Source organism: Cydia fagiglandana, chromosome 7 (assembly GCF_963556715.1).
Source record: "Cydia fagiglandana chromosome 7, ilCydFagi1.1, whole genome shotgun sequence".
NCBI lineage: Eukaryota > Metazoa > Arthropoda > Insecta > Lepidoptera > Tortricidae > Cydia > Cydia fagiglandana.
The window spans coordinates 18,277,467-18,293,043 of record NC_085938.1 but is presented as its reverse complement, the minus strand read 5'-3'; the positions used below and the strand labels follow the sequence as shown (position 1 = coordinate 18,293,043).

Sequence of the window (15,577 nt, the reverse complement as noted above, 5' to 3'; positions counted from 1 at the left end):
CCCGACAAACTCTAACATGGACATGTTTCCCCTCTGGCTGTGTCGAGAATGCTGCAATCACTTCAACGTAAACGTAAAAACCATTCCTAAGATTTTCAAACCAATCTTGTGCTCATTTCGGATACAACCGAGAAAACGCACAGCGAGCGATATTTTGCAAGTTGAGCTGCTACAAAATGACTGAGTTGACATTTCGCTCACATGACCTCTAACCCTCACTCCAATATCCAAAAATATTGAATAACACATTGTATAATACAGTGTGTCAATAACCTCCAAAACGCAAAGAGAGAACCTTGGGTAAAAATAATACGGTTGCGAAACTTTTGGCTCCCGGCCACGGTTGTGACGGCTGAGCGCTGATAACACTTTGCTTTAATAAAATAGCACTCAAAATGATATGCATGATATGCGATTGGGCATGTCTGAAGCGACGATCGATATTACGAAATCACGCCCTGATACTTTTGTTTACATTATAGGTTAAGTACCTTTGCTATGGGTGTTTCGGCGTTTTTTTATGGCACGGGCATATGGCAAATGAATCGAGTTTCTCTTTAACATAAGCTTCCTGAATCATTATTATATGAGCTTTTTAACGCGTCACTTTCGTAAATACAAATGAATTGGTTGTTAGCATAGCAAAATGTATTTTGATGCCTTTTATTTTATTGGTTATTTGGTAAAAACATCATTAAAAATCTACTGACAGTTCTAATAAATGACTGTGATTCGTAACATAAACTCTAATTATTTACTACTCTGTGCTCTACTTGCGTGAGGGTCGCAACGAATAGATTTTAACTAGTCAACGAGCATTTTGCATTCCTGGAACTATAGACATCCACAGCCCATAGACTTCAGGGGCTGTTAACTGTTAGGTGAGCCGTACATATTATATGATCGTAATTTAAAATTGTTTTTTCCCAAACGAACAAAATCCTGATAAATACGATAATTGTCATGACACAGCCGTAGTTTTACGCAAGATCCTCGTTGTGTCGAATGATATGTGGTAATTGAAAGCAAAGTGTGTGTGAGTCACGCTCTTATAGGGTTTCCTCATCATTGCCTTCAAATGTTATGTCAATAAAATACGAGTAAATTTTAACGGGCAAAATAGTCTGGAACTGACATCTATGAATAGATAGTGTTTAAAAACTTGAGAAGTTGATATAAAATGTCACATAATTGTTATTAACTGTTCTCGATCTAATCGTCATACATGTCTTCGACCTTTGGTAGCCCACATATTATCCATTTCATGCATGTTTACATTTATAAAAAAAATAATATATTTTTATAGTTTAGATACCAGATAGCAACATCATAAATAGGCCAATCATTGGCAACCAACCAATATTTTAATGGCAAAACTTTAGATTAAACATATCTGCTCTCTATGCAAACCCGGATATAAATATCTAAGCTTAAACATATTGGGGTCAAGGAGTGAGCATGGTTTTTATAGTACTATGCAATATTGCAGACTAAAGAGAGTCGTAATTACCACTGTGGTGGCAAACAAGCATATAGTTCGCCTTATAAAAAATAGAAGCCGACTCAATCTTAGCCTTTGCATTTAGGTACTTACCGCATGAATTACAATGTAAATTTATGCTCGTTGTTAATAACTTATTATTATTGACAAATGACATTATAAATAGATATGTGTAATACATGTTTTACCTACAGTTTAAGTATGGGACGGTATAATATTTTTTAAGGAATTATTATGCACCTTTCATGCAGTATTTTTGTGCATGTTCACTGACGGTCTGATGACCCAGATTGAACGCGCTTATGAAGAGTCACAAATGGCATACATACAGCTACATCTTAAATGATTGATGATAGCCCTTATGCCATTGCAATAAGAATTACAAATAGTCTGTTAACAATACACATAATGCTGCTCTAAACATAGTTATCTGGAATATACGAAGTATACACCTACACAATTTACATTATCAAATGATTTATTAAATATTATTATTGTATATTAGCGTTGGCCGTATAGTTTATGCAAATGACAAACACAGTATTGTTACATTTTTCCTCCTTCCTCCAGGCGATGACGTCACAACCATGACCCGAGTATAATGACTAAGGATACAGTCTCGATTGTCAGGAGACTGTAGCCCAGAACGGATGTGCACGATTGATCCCGGTCCCGGTGCGTTATTGGCATGTTTATGAATGGCAAATTTAAATGGCTGTCAATATCAATCGGTTATACAGAGAATGTACCATCATCAATTAACTGGCCAAATTTAATGTATAACTTAGGGGCTGTCCATAAATTACGTCATCGATTTTTGACGATTTTTACCCCCCCCCCCCCCTATAATCATCTAAAACTCATGCTTCAAATGATCCCATTTCCTCCTACTTCATGCTACCGTCATCCGATGTCCAGACTCCCCCCCCCCCCCTAATTTGAAATGACGTAATTTATGAATAGCCCCTTATTGCAAGTCCTAATTTAGAGTTAAGTAAAGTTGATAGTATGTGTACAGATAACGAAAGTTTAGGTAATCAAGTAATCCTGAATAAAGTATTAGATTCTCCTAAGGGAGCTAGATAGGAAGTATACGGTCCGCAAATGTCTTTGAACACAGCCACGGTTGTGACATTTTTTTGCACACGACCACTGAAACGACTCTGTCGCCTAGCCTAGACGAGATTCAGTGAACCGGTGAAACTGGCAGTCTATACCAATTTAATTAAATTTAAAAAACTCGACAAAAACCACGAGAATCCAATTAAAAGTAAGTCATTAGAAAGCTATTATTAGAATTATATTGCCTGCGATGAAAAATATTGCCTACGACGAAAAATAGACTAGTGATTTAGTGAAGAACGTGATGATACCGATGACATTTTTATGCAGTTGGTAATGCATGACACTTCACAAAATATGTATACAACAGGCCAAGACTGAGCGAAAAGTTTTAGGATATGGAACTTTATGTTTCATAGTTAGAGTTCATAATTACTTCTTAGTGACTCCAGCCGGTTTTTACTACAAAACTTCTAAACATAAACTCATTAAATATGTAGATTGAACGCGACCATTACTCAAGTTGTCATTTTAATATTAAAATAGAATTCTGTGTCAATGACCAAAATAAATATTAATTACACTTCTTTAGGCCACATTGATATCTACAATTTCTTTAATTATACGTTTATGGAAAACATGTACCTAAGCATTTTCAAATTAATACAATTTTAGTTAGCGGTCGAGCTAGCTGATTTATAAGGTAGAAGTAAGTAGGTACTAGTGCTCGACGCCGCACTAGTATTCGACATGGGCACTATAATGTCAAAGTAATATAGGTTAAATTTGAACGGCGAAGATTTTTTTCTGTATTTAAAAATCCTTGTTACTTTGACATAAAGTGCCCATGTCGAATACTAGTTCAGCGTTGAGCACTAGTACTTCTATCTTAATTAACGAATTTGACCTATTTTTTTACCAAATATTTTCCCCAAATGAGCAAGCTTTATCCAATCAGACATACGAGCGTATGCATAATACTTTCGACTATTTTTAACAGTATCGCGCTAAACAATGAGCCCATTCACGTCCATTAGTCCACACATACTTATGTAACATATACGGTCGTACACTTTGTTGATTGTTCTTAAACCTTACTGCAAGGACTTAAGGGTCAAAGTTGGTCAGTTGTATTGCTGTTGGTATAAATATGACTACATGAGTAATACCGGGTTTAGGCCTGGGGCTAGACTGACTCATCGCATTGCACCAATAACAATGGACTACTAAACTGAAAGCCAAGAACAGGCCATATTTAAACATATGGCTAGGAAATGAAAACGTCTGCACACTAGCGGCTCTCTATATGGGAGAACCTCAGAGGGCCCATAAATTCGATATTTCGTTTTCTGCCTCTCTATCGGTCGGATATACAAGAGTGGCCATATTTACCCCCCAAAAGGACCCTATTGGTCACAGACTTACAAGGGTTCCAAATATCAATTTAATTGGTCCAGTAGCTTTGGAGCAAATTGGCTGTGACAGACCGACAAATCGACAGACGCACGAGTGATCGTATGTATAAGGAACCCTAAAAACGTACAATGCAAATGCATTATCATTGCACCTAATTATCGTTTGTCGGATATAAATGTTATATAGCAGACAACAAATAAATCATTAAGGGCGTGTCCCGTATGATAATGATAAACTTGATAATACCAAACAAAACTGAGATTTTATTTGATCATGATAAGGTACTTGTACTTACACATTAACTAAACAATTTGCTCATCAAAAGACATAAATTGAATATAAAACATAAAATAAAATAAAAAATTGTTCGCCGAGTCGCACTTGAAATTTAGGTGAATACCAAAGATGTTTCGGTCTGCCAAAATCATATCGATATCCGAATTTGACGATCACCCGCTAATTTTGACGTAAACAGTCAGGCTATATTGTGACTCAGGCACAGAGTGCTACTAAACAGAATGAGTAAGCTTGATAATTATAAATGACCACAGTTTTTCAGCCGGTGACAATAATAACAACAAGTCAGTGGATAAATAGTCATTTGTTATACAAGGGGGCAAAGTCGTTGTTGATGTCGTAATCAGTCGTATGCTAATACTGATACCAGAGCATGGAAAAGATTTTAAAATTGAACCATGATCATAGTGAGTAGTTCTATTTAATAGTGGAAGTGGAATCTTAAGCGTTTATTTATTTATTTATTTAAACTTTATTGCACAAAATATATACAACAATGTACAAATGGCGGACTTAATGCCAAATGGCATTCTCTAACAGTCATCCACAGGGCTAAACAGAGATATCTACAATTGGTGCAGAGAGAGAAATATACCTATTAAGAAAATTAATAAAAAGAAATAAGCAGACTATACAAGTATACATATAAACTACATAAATAAATAAAAGCGTTGCGAGGGTTTCAGGTACATTTTATCATGTAGCTGCCCTCAGTGCCCCGTTTAAAAATCCAACCTGTATATCCCAGCTCCATTTGGATTTAACTAACACACTGTATGTGTTAAATAAAGTAACAAGAACAACAAACTCATATAGGTATTTATACTCAGAGTTTCAAGGAATTTGTTTCAGTTTCAGAAGCCAATGATTTCATATTCCTCATAATATATAAGCGTCACCGCACACTCATCGTAAGGAAAATGTGTAATAAACCTAAAAGCTGAAGTAAATGCAATTATAGGATATAAATTCATTCCAGTAGCATTCTAATCTTAGACCCACATGCACCATCCCACTAACCCGGGGTTAAGCGGTTAAACCGTTAATCCAGTGTCAAATTGTACTGGTAAAGAGCGTTTCTTTTATTTTTTGCCTTTTTTATTTATTATGATTTTTTTTGCCACTTTTGTATTATTTCTACTCATCAGAATCACAAGCTCTTTCGATCCTAATGGGATAAAAAAATGTCCCAGAGTTTTTTTCCTATTGTGTTACCTTTTCCCCATACACTTTGTATGGCGGTAACAAAAAGGAAAGTTTGAAAAATGTATGGAAATTTTAGGACACTTTTTTTTCTCCTATGGATGAAAAGAGCTCGCGATCCTGACTAGAAATAACACAAAAGTGGCAAAAAAGGTCACAATACGTATATAAAATGCCAAAAAATAAAAGATACGCTCTAAAGTAACTCCAGGTTTAACCCGTTAACCCCGGGTTAGAAGAATGGTGCAAGTGGGCCATACATAGAAAACAAGGTTGACTTAGGGCAGTACGGAATTTAAAAAAGTTAGAATGGATGCCATTATAACATTTAGACTAAAGGCAGTTAGCGTTATAGTCGCTTGGAAAATGAGGTTGATTTAAGTCAGTTTGGAATTAACATAAATTGGTATGAGTTTTACCTCACAAGTTATTTTGCTATAGTTATTGAATAAACGGTGTTTGCAGTGTTATCAGAAGTGTCCCGATTTAAACGGACACGCCCAGAATGCGTTTACATTCGAAATTCCGGTTATTACCTATATTTCGACCATGAAGTCTAAATTATAACTTATTGGCATTGTTTTATATTACCCTATGTTATTTAAAAACCGTAGTATTTCTATACTCATGTATTATAGTACCTACTAACAATTAAGTACCTATCTATATACATACGGGTACCTATTATGTATTGACATAGATAATAGCACTAATATCGTTGGCGCTTAGTGATTTATGTATTATATTATACCTGCTACCGAAGAGGTAATACCACGAACAGCAAAAATCGAAATTCGTTATCTGCCTATCGCACTCTGTAGAGAAGCAGATAACTGAAATTTCAGTTTTCCTCTCCTCCTAGTGCGCATACTCGTAGTTAACAAGAGTTAGTGAATAAAATTTTAATTAATAAATTTTATTAGTATTAATTAATAGGAATTTTTAAATTATTATTTTTGACATTTATACAGTACTTTTAGGAATGGCATACCTACATATTTATTATATATACAACTGTTGACAACCAACTATGAGCCTAGTAGCTTGAAATAAATGTTTTTTTTTTATTAAAAATCAAAACTGGATTTAAGTGCTTATGCACACCGTGTAATTTTTTATTTTGTTGAGAAAACCATTTATTTACAAACAAGATATATACAGTGGTATTACTAAAAGAGTAATTTCGAAAATTTAACTTGATCAAGTTAAAACTGATTTTCCATTGTCACTTACGGCTGTTATGTTATGCGTGGTCCTACAGTCATAACTACTATGATAATAAAGTGTCTCACCATTTAAAAGGTCTTTCGTACGACGAAGAATATAACTTAATTACGAAATGGATTTCTTATAGGTATGATGTACACATCACACGTGGAAAAAGATAAGATTCAAAAGACAGATAGATAAGTACCTACCTATACTATACCGTATTCTTTAGATAGATAGAGATACCTATACCTACCTACCTAATACTGTTCCGTAATATGTGCAATTTAATATAGGGTTAGATCAATTGCCCTGATTCACGTTTTCATATATAGTTATCTACTTAGAAACATTAATTTATATGTTTATCTGTTTCCTAGCTTAACTACGCATCAAACAGGTTTGTAAGTAGGTAGGTAGATAGGTTACCTACCTATCCAATTGTAACAAACATCATTAGCCGTTTGTTTAGATGAAGCTATAAAATTTACATGTTTCATTTATACTAATATCAACACCCTTAACACCTTCACTGCGGTATGGGGTCGAAAGACTCCATACAAAGTTTGCTTAATTACGAGATTATCTAATTGCCAAAGCGAATGTGTTTACTGATCATGTGTGAACCCTATGTTCTTGCATGTAGGTACCCAATAAATTTGACGAATTATCACGTAACTGCGTTTACGTGGGTACGTATATATATATACGTACCTACGTAACAATTTGTTTCTCATCTTTTTTTGTCCAATCAGGTATGTCTGCAAACGATATTAGGTACTAGAAATTATTAAATTAAAAGAAATTCAAAAATTCACCGCTTGGGGCAAGATTTCCATTTTTCATTTAAATTTAATATTTTAATTTAATTCTCTAAGTTTTTATAACCGTGGCATATTATATAGATAAGTAGGGCCCCAGTCAACGTTTCGATTTTCGACCCACACTTGCTATCCAAGTGAGTTTATTTATGTATTAGATAAGTAGGTACCTATTTAATTGGTACCTATATGTGTATATACACATCGTAAAATAATGTGTAAATCAATGAGTACCTATCCTAGAATATACATACATCATAGATATAAGCGTATTTCCCGGATATATGTATGTATGTATAGATATAAGCAGGTAGGTACCTTTTGTTGTATTTCATATAGAAGTGACATAAAGAACCTTTTTAAAATTTGCATTTCCTTTTTCCTTATGATTCTTTGTTCTTAATGCGAAACTGAGTAATCCTTTATTTACTTTTGACGAATGCGACCTCTTCAAACACGAACAAAATACATAATATTGATTTTTTTTAGGCAAATAATTGTCAAATATTTACCTAACTATCCGGTAAAAAAAAAATATTTTTGTTAAGGGGCTACCCGAGGTTTTTATCGATTTTTGACAAGTTTTGAATCGTATCTTCTTTTTTTGCACTACAGATAGAATTATAAGACATACGGTTATCGGTTCTTCAATCTTTTATCTCCGGTTTTGTCCAACGAATTTTGAAAAAAATGAATACTTATTTTTTTACGAATTATTTAAACATTGTCTAAAAAAACACTTATTTCGTATCTAGTTTGCAGTGAAGGATCTTACACGTACGAAGTCTACATATTTGGGTTCGTCTTTGAAGTCTCGAAAATCGTGTCCAAGGTTTTAATTTTAAACTAATTAACACAAAAGTTATGGCCAGAAAACCAGTTTTTTAGCCTAAAATTGTTCAATTTTGATGCCAAATATCTCTAAGACAATGAACTTTAAAGTAAATATGGGGTACTATATTGCTTAAAGCCATTGCTGTTAATATGATAAGCTACAAAAAACATTAGAAAACTAAAGGATTCAGATCGAAGGTCATTGGCGTGGGGGAGCCCCTTAAATGAAATTTAAAGTTTAATAATGCTGTTGTCTTACGGTCTAAACCTTGGATGTTTATACATCTAACTCTACAGATGTACAGATTTTCTTACTTAATTGGTTTTGGTGTTAATTAAGATATTATTCCTATCTTAACTACTTAATTGAGTTTTTATTGCGTTCACGTATATACCTAATCTAACTTCTATACTATCCAATATGTTATGTACCAACCCAACAGTCTATAGGTACTCTGATTTACGTCTTAAATATCGCTACAGCTGCACTTTCCAAGGCACCCGACACGACAACGAAAATCCCAACCTCAAAGATCATAAAAAGTCGCAAACAGTCAATAAAAACATTTAAATTCACGCCAATTTACCAAAATGTAATTTCACCTTCTCTTTGCTTGTTTTTACGTGCGGCCGTGCAAGCCCGAGTTTGGGTTGTTGCACCCGAGACCCGAGACCCGGGACCCGTCGGACCGGCCTGCTATCACGGGCCGATTCATCGCCCCGCCATGTGCTATCACCCATCGCTGCTATATGCAGCATACCAGCATACCTGAATCTATGTTGAGAAATTTTATAAAGATGTTAGCGGTCAACACAGACTACGATTTTACGTTTTTAATTTAGAACTCCAAGTTAATAGTTACAGTATGACTTTGCTTAGGTATAGACCTACCGAATTACCTATATAGCAGATTCTATGCTGAAGAGAATGGTAATAAACATCGACTCGAAGTTTTGATCTATTCTGTGTGGATTCAACGCTGAAAATACTGAAAATTGTTCAAACACGCTTATTTATTTATACCACCATTCATCAGTTCATACCCTATGCTTAGAAGATACCTACTAGCTTTTAGGCACTTAAGATTGGTCCGTGCATGTCCTCACTGTCTTCAGACATTAGGATTCCATCAAAAACATAAATGTAAAAAAGGAGAGCCAAGTTCAATACAAAAATTATGCTTGGCTGTGGGGTTCGCCGCAAAAAGAATGGAGATTTAAATGAGTGCCAAGTTCTATGCAAAATCCAAATATGTATTTATAGGAACAAAATAACATTATAAACAAGTATTAAACTCTATTTCTTTGCTTTATTGGATACCTATAACAATTGCTGTTATTTTAAAAAAATGCGAGATCTTAAAGCAGGTTAGATTTGACTTGGCCAGTTTTCATTACATCAGTCATTTTATAAAGTTATTCAACATATATATTTTGTAATTCTGATAAAAAGTGGCCAAGCCAAATCTAACCTACTTTAAGATCTCACATTTTTTTTAAATAACAGTAATTGTTATAGGTATCCAATAAAGCAAAGAAATAGAGTTTAATACTTGTTTATAATGTTATTTTGTTTCTATAAATACATATTTGGATTTTGCATAGAACTTGGCACTCATTTAAATCTCCATTCTTTTTGCGGCGAACCCCACAGCCAAGCATAATTTTTGTATTGAACTTGGCTCTCCTTTTTTACATTTATGTTTTTGATGGAATATCAATAATTTTTGTAAAGAAAACTAGGCAGGTATTGAGATTTAATGTTTTTTCTTGTGTTTCCGCTGCATGTTTTTTACTTCTGTTCTTTGTATTAATTATGTGGTGCCGCGCGCCGCCAACGACACACCGTTGGCCGGTTGTTTAGCGCGTATTACAGGTTTTTTGTATGGGGACCCCCCCCTATTTTTTAACTTTTTTTATTTTTAGATTTCTTCCTACGCTTACACACAATTACCGAGCTGGATTCCAAATTTCATCCTTCTAGGTCATCTGGAAGTAGGTTAGGTTTAGGTACTATATGTCAGTCACAATAAAAAAGAAATTTGTATGGGAACCCCCCCTATTTATTAACTTTTTTTTGTTTTTAGATTTTTTCCTACGCTTACACACAATAACCGAGCTGGATTCCAAATTTCATCCTTCTAGGTCATCTGGAAGTAGGTTAGGTTTAGGTACTTATATGTCAGTCACAATAAAAAATGGTTTTTTTGTATGGGGACCCCCCCTATTTTATAACTTTTTTTAATTTTTAGATTTTTTCCTACGCTTTCACACAATAACTGAGCTGGATTCCAAATTTCATCCTTCTAGGTCATCTGGAAGTAGGTTAGGTTTAGGTACTATAGGTATGTCAGTCAGTCTTAAAATTTACGACTTTTTGACCTTCATATCTTTATTACCGTTTGAGCTAGCTTCATGAAATTTGGGCTTCTAGATGTCCTTATGGATATAATTAAACACACGTAGTTTTATGTGTTTACGTTAAAGATGTTTTGAGTTATAGAAGGGTCAAAAGTGGCACCAAGTGGTTCGTGTAATATTACACTTGGCGCTGGCTAGCCAGTTCCTTTGCTTGAACTTGGCTTGACACGCTGCCGCGTGTCTAGATTTTTATTGACTTGTTAAAGAGCCCTTGCGCCCTACTTGCAGATTTTATAAAATTGTTTTAGAGACAGGACACGAAAAACGAGTAATTAAATAATTATCAACGAATTTAACAAACACGCAAACATAATTATATTCTACACTATTTGCCAACATGATTCTTGGTTTTGCTTCCGGTAAGTGATCGGAATATGTGTTGAAGTGCAGAGCACCTGTGGCCTATTTTATAAAGCTACAAGTTACAATTTACAAGCGGAAGTCTCGTTCTAAAACATAGGGTTAGAAAGAGACTTCCGCTTGTAAATTGTAACTTGTAGCTTTATAAAATGGGCCACTGGTTATGTCCATCCTGTACATCTTTTGCACTAATATAAGTACCTATTGCCACCTGCCTTTAACAACACATACATCATACACCACAGCTACAGTAGTTGCACTTTACCTTCTAAAGAAAGAGTTAACAATATCACGACCATAATAATTAATCATACCAAGTTACAGTCAAAACAATTTACTCAGTTGCTTGGTAGGATTGGTGGTGGTTGGTCGGTCAAGTGTTTGGTAAAACGGTTGGTTGTTGGTAAGGCGTGTGTTTTTGCAGTACTTACTTTAGTAGCTTCGTTTGGTTTGGGCCCGCTACTATCAAGTATCTACTTCGTACTATTTTTATAATAGGTACTGGCCTAAAATTTACCTACTCCTAATTCAAAACAATTCGAGATCAAAGCACCGGTTTTACTTCCCAAATTACATCTGTCATAATTACACCATCGCAAAACGCAAGCTGCCAGATCTTTACAAAACCCAGAAGTTACGTAAAAGTTGTTAATGAAACTGAATGTTACTGCCAGCGATAAAATCTTAACGAAACAGCAATAAAAAATACTGAATTCTTCAACGATGAATCAAAGATGTGATAAGGAGTCCAAGGTTTGTCACGACCCTGCCATATTTTCACAAGGTCCAGTGAAGAATTTTCCCCTCAGTGTAATTATAAAGGTAAGCTGTTGCTTAGGAATGACTCTGAACACAATAATGCAGCGTCCGCGGTCCAAGGTTCGGGTAAGCACTATGGCATGGCACCAACCGGTTTCAATTTCGCGATCTGATTTTGCACCTCTGAACTGAATGAACAAAACTCATTGGATAATAATGCACAAAGCATTGGCGGAACGAAACAATAAACTTGTTTTCAGAGACTTTATAAAAATTGGCGGTGTTTCTTATTACTTCTTATTGGAAATTTGTCACAATATTGTTCAAATTATCTTTACTCTTTTTCTTGGTTTCTTGAAAGTTGCGAGTTCAACCAAAAGTTAGGAATACACAGTTTCTTATTCTCATTTTGTTTTGAATTACCTAAACCAGTAAATACGAATACGTCCTATGGCATAATTTGCACGAGAAAATTGCGTAAAAAACATGTACAATTAGTAGACATTGAACTTGTAGACATTGGTTGGCGGCAGCCCAACTGGACTGGACGTAATTTACGTAGTTATATACCTACGTACACACAAAATACCCATCTCCCTGAATTACATGTGACATAACACGGCAATGTAATCCTTTGCTAATAAATAGAATTCATGACTAAGTGATGCTTACATCAGGTTCTAAGTGATGTATTGTTGTTTATCAATTCATTCGCGTTTTATTACAACCTTTAGTTGTTTTGCATAGCTAGATGTTGCAAATTTGCGTGAATTTAAATGTTTATATCAGCTGATTTACATAGAAATTATAGCGTTAGTTAAGTAACCAAGTGTAAATTACGTTTAACCGTGGATTTCCTCAGTACCAGCCAAGAATTTAACCTTCATGTTGTTTTTCAAAAACATTTCCTCAATCTTCCTGAAATATTTTCAGGTCATTACGTTGGGTGGGCTTGACATTGTATACTTCTGGGCCGTCAAGATCTAATAGAATGTTTTTATTTCAGAGACTTTTCATGATCTTTCAGATATAGAGGTGCGTGAAGTTGGCTTTAACTGCTAATGAATAACAAAATTGCGGTCATAGATGTCGTCACAGGCCAGGACTTAAACTGATCGGCTACCATTGCATTTTGCAATTCTTGGCAAGCTATCGCATTTTGTCTGTGCCACATTAATCCTGGACACGTAGCATTAATATTGGGATTAATCATGATTACGTTAGGTAAGTCTGGTGACTAAATTGTCACTGAAACCGAGTTAAACTTTGAACAGAACTGCAGGAAAGTAAGATTATGGACAGGTTATTTAATAGAATATAATTTCTTAGTAAAAAACATTTCTACAAAACATAACTGAAATTCGGGCAACGGCATGGCGCTGAAAGATCGGACGCAAATAGATCAGATTAACTCCACACACATAAATATCAGCTCGGCTAGCAAATTAATATTAAACCTAGCATCTCGAATTTCCTCACGCTTACTCCCAATTTAGCACTCGCTATTCTCCGAAATCAACTTCTGCTTACCGATGCGGCAATAGGATTTAATATATTATAATACTCACGTTTGATATCGCTGTTTAGTGGTTCTTCACTTGGCACTGTCAATCACTGGTTCAAAACAACGCGCAGTTTGTAAAAGGCGATCGCGCTCGCGGGTATTTTTAGGTCGGTAATACGACACCGGCGGCGGACGGCGGTCGTTCGTTCGTGGTGTCCGGGCGAGCTGTGGCGCGCGAGTGAGACTGGCGCTCGGCGGCGCGCGCGCCGCAGCAGGACGATGCCCGGTCCCACCCACAAAGCCTGCAAACTGTGGTCTAGAACCTCTACTCTAGGATATCTTAATAGTTTTTACCTTTATTTTTTTACTTAGCCTGGCGAGTTAATCCATTTAATCCAATTGTAGGTACATACTTACGGCATGTTTTGTTGTCAGTTACCTATGATTAGGGAAACCTCTAAACTCTTGGGCTTGCATCTTAATGGTTAGAGGAGACCAACCAACCATCCAACCAACTCTATTTATAAGTACGTGCTGTTTATTAATTCGAGGATCGCGGATCCAGATTCCAGGTAGGTAATGTACCTAATGTACTTTCAGGGACCACCAGGTAACAACAGTTAAAAACATCTGACCCATTAGAACAACTGTATACTTAACTATATTACGACTAGGTACAACAGTGTAGTGGTCACATTTAAATTATCAAACACATTACTAACTAATGTAGTCAAATCCAAATGACCTGTTTTAATATTCTAACCGATTAATAATTAAATAAAATTACTTACGTATCTGGCCATTATTGTGGTGTTTCGATTATTATTGTAACAATTAATCTATTTCGCTTTTAGCGCTATTACCTATTAAGAATAAGAATAAGTTTATTATCAAAAGAACACATAACAGAAGATATGCATTTCTATTGCAAAACATGAAAAATAAACCTAAATTATTTTAACTAAAATATCTTCTGTCTCGGCATAGTAGGGTGGGCCGATTTTGTATGGAAGAAAATAAATATTCAAAACTCATATCGTAATAGGTATCAAAAGTTGCGTAATAATGCGTAGATTACAGTTCTAGCAAAAATAATCAAAATAGGTATTATTTTTAGCCCTCTACCAGCCGACGAAGAAAAAAAAATAGGGCAAAATTAAAAAAAAAATTAAAAATATTGGATGGCTCTTATTTATTAAAATTATTATAATATAACATAAATAGACCATTAACTAACCTAATTCAGTAGTATTTAGCTCTTAATTTTCACTAAAATCATAAAATATAACACCCCAACAGTTCATATAAAATACAATTATCACTTTATCGCATGAAATACGAGAAGGGTCGTTAATATATACAATAAATTTTTAGTTTATATTGAATATGAAAGTAGAACTGCTTAAATATGATAAAAACAGTTTTTGGCATTTTTATTATGCATTTTTACAATTATTCCTATTTTTGTAAACTTAGGCAAAAGTTGCGTTTTATGCCAATTCAGGCATATTACGATGTGCTTTTTCTCATTGGTTTGCTATAAACAGTATATATTTTTATGATCTATTTTATTTTATTGTTCACTAATGGGCCTAGAATAGGATTGAAATACAAATTTGGGCGTCTGCCATATATTAAAAAGTTTTTTTCCGAAAAACGCAATTTATGAGTACTTTTTCGACTTCAGAAAAAAATGTTTAGGAGTGTAATTGACGAACGTTAAAATCATATCGGAAGCTTAAGGCATTGCTTTCTTCAAACAAAAAATAAAAATGGAAAAAATTATAATGAAATTTTATTTAAAAAAATATATTTAATTTTTACACTTAATCGTTGGTAGAGGGCTCAAAGTAAATAGCTAGAATTTTTAAATTATTTTTCTCGTTATCTACATAAAATTACGCATCCTTTAGGTGGTATTACATTGCTTATTTCCAATATTTACTCAAACGGCCCACCCTACGGCATAGTTAAGACAAGTGATTGTAAAAAATTAAATAAGAGTTTCTTTGCTTCAATGATGGTGCAGTCTTTAAGGTTGCAGTGTTTAAGCATGGCGTTATAATATAAGTGGTTACTCTGATTCGTTCACCAAAACGTTTACCAAAAACGGAACGTACTGATTGAAAAGAGACAATTTTACTATTTTTTAGAATGTCTTAAACGCTATTTAATAGTCATAGTTCCAGT

At 34.6% G+C, this 15,577-nt stretch overlaps 1 protein-coding gene across 4 annotated transcripts in view; it reads right to left on the bottom strand.

Moving 5' to 3' along the window:
- Positions 1-13,640, bottom strand: part of LOC134666089 (PDZ and LIM domain protein Zasp) — a 78,613-nt gene extending 64,973 nt beyond the window's left edge. For 3 of the 4 annotated variants that reach the window (XM_063523230.1, XM_063523231.1, XM_063523228.1), the window contains exon 1: positions 13,452-13,640. The gene's annotated coding sequence lies outside the window, so the exon portion shown is untranslated. The remainder of the gene's footprint in view (positions 1-13,451) is intronic. The other variant, XM_063523229.1, reaches the window with a different exon arrangement.
- Between the last annotated feature and the right edge of the window lie 1,937 nt (positions 13,641-15,577).